This window comes from Phoxinus phoxinus (genome assembly GCF_949152265.1).
Source record: "Phoxinus phoxinus genome assembly, chromosome: 1".
NCBI classification, from domain to species: Eukaryota; Metazoa; Chordata; class Actinopteri; order Cypriniformes; family Leuciscidae; genus Phoxinus; species Phoxinus phoxinus.
In genome coordinates, this window is record NC_136876.1 from 37,005,879 (window position 1) to 37,008,683 (window position 2,805).

Below are 2,805 nucleotides of genomic sequence, written 5' to 3' on the forward strand. Positions count from 1 at the left end.
AAGATGTTGGTGTTAAAGCTGGATTAATCCCAAAGTGTACTTCGGCCATCCGCACACTGTACATAGTGTAATTTTTGTTATCAGGAGGGTCCATGCGGACACAAAAGGTGAGCCGAAAAAAGAAGGAGCCAAGAGGCCGTTTTTTTTAAATGGGTGTCAATGGAGGAGAGGCTTCACTATGCCGAATAAACCACTTTTGTGAGGAAAAAGGGTATCATTCAATCACATTCAATCGACATCCCATCGGCTAATCTTAAACATGTTTGCTCTTAAAAATTAGTTTTGGATTGATCTATTTTTAGTTTACACTGAAAAAATAAAGTTTTATAAAGAGAAGTCACGGAAAATTGCGTGACGTGTGATTCAGTTTATGGCACTTCTCATTAATTTCTATGATATCAGCAAACAGTGATTGACTGTCGCACAACTCTAAGCGAATTTCAATGACGTCAAGGCTGTAATGCGATTGGTTTATTAAGGAACACTAGATCCAAGATAGCCATGCTTTTTCCAATGGTAGAGCCACAGACTTTCGTATCTCCCAATATCTCTGCTGCAGTTGCCCCAAGTCAGCTGCACGAGCTCTGATGACGACACATCTGTTTCAACACTGGCCGGATCCACCAAAGACAACAATTATGTGAGCTTCAAGTTTATTCTGACACATTCAATTCACAAATTCATGTAGGCTTATGTTGAACTTTGATATACACTGCACACACTCACACCCAAAACTGTCTCTTCTAGTTACACTTAAAAATTAATATAATTCGCATTTTAGCTATGGGTGAGTGTAATTTGCATCGTATAACAAAACGTCAATGTTTCGTTGAGTTATGTTTACCACAAGCTTTATTTTACACATAAATTGAAAAACTCCATTATAAATCCCCATTGGATTTTTTTAAAGAACCAATGGCGATTACGTCACATGGATAGCGCCGTTGCACGTGTGAGTGATTTTAGCTTTGGAAACAAAAGTCCACTAGATGGACATTTTGTTTGTGAGCAGGCGCCGAACGTGTCTTTCAACTCTTACAGCATAGAGTATACTTTGAAAGTCTCCATCCTTCTTTAACTGCGTGAGTCAGAGCGGAACGTGGAAAATGAAGTTTACATGGGGGTTTACATTGCACAACTTTTAAAAATTGTATTCACTTGACAACTTTGTAAATGGTTACAGAGAAAAACTGGGCGTCGTACACCAAACAACTGAGGATCACACACTATAAGACTTTATAGTCGTTCCAAACACAACAAACTCATGGAGATACATGACAATATGCGTTCTAAATTTGGCACAAATTATGAAACATGTTTAAGATCCTTTAACTAGATGGAATCAAAGTCTGAAACTAAAACAAAATCAAAGTCTGTGCCAATCAAACACTATGTAATTTGCAGTGCCATACCAGTTACTGCACTTCAGCAACTATCAGCTCATCCAGACTGTAGATTGTGGGGAACAAATCTGGGCAAAAGCCATATAGTGTATTCCAGCCTTTATTTTGGTCAGTGTGAGACAGTTTTTCTCTGGCATAAACTCTCCCAAGATTCACCTGGGAAAATAGCTTCACTCTAGCTGTCTTATTAAGTTAACCAGTAAATAATGACCAAGCTAATGTTTGACTCATGCGAATACTTCTTCAACCACTGGCGCTTTTATGAACTTCTTTAAATTTCGCCTGTGGCCTTTGTAGGGATTGTGGGAAAGGCAGCTATGCCGGTGCTTGCCAGAACACCGTTCAAGTGCGTCCCTGGTGGGTGGTCCTCCCTGCCCAGGGGGAAAACTCCTATTAATGACTGAATATGTGGCCTTTAATCAAATCCCCTTCCTGAGAGGATCCAATTAGGTGCAGGAGATCACTGCCTTCTGCAATCTAATAAACAGCATGCATCCTGCACTCTGGCATCACTGCAATGCTGTCCCATGTAGGCCACAAATATGGCAGGGCGCACAAAGAGCTCCTTGTGTGGGGCCGAGAGGAATGCTCAACTTACTCTGTGTCTGTTTTCGGAGCTTGTTCTTATCTGATGCGGTGTGAGAAGAGGTCCAGGCCGTGCCATTGTTCCAGCTCTAAAACAGGCTGACGCTGCAGGGTTGAAAGGGGACAGTTTGGCTCCAGGGATGAGTGCGCTCTGCTGCCTCACTGTACAGTGATAGAGTATCACACACACCCAGACTGATGGCAAGTCTCAAAACGCATTGTGATGCAAAATAAATAAATAATTAAATCACTGAGGGGCTGTGCAAGGGAGTAAACACTTGTATATGAAGTGTGTAATACACACTGCACTTACCGGTATCTGTATAATATAGAAATGATACACTTCAGTTAAATGCTTTATATATATATATATATATATAATTTTATTTTGTAAGGATGCATTAAATTGACAGGTGACAGTAAAAACATTTATAATGTGACAAAAGATTAAACGATTAAATAAATGCTGATGTTCTTTTATTGATCAAAGAATCCTGAAATGAAACATTTCAGTTTTCACAAAAAAACTTAAGCAGCACAACAGTTTTTTATAATAAATGTTCCCTGAGCACCAAATCAGCATATTAGAATGATTTCTGAATAATAAATAGAACATATATTTAAAAATCTGATATAAAAAAAATAATAACTAGAAAACATTTATTTAAAATTGTAATAATATTTCACAATATTCCTATTTTTACTGTATGTTTGATCAAATAAATGAAGCCTTGGTGAGGAAAAGAAACGTCTGACCACAAACTTTTGAAAGGTAGCGGTAGTGTATGTCTGCATATGGATAGTAGACCTATATATA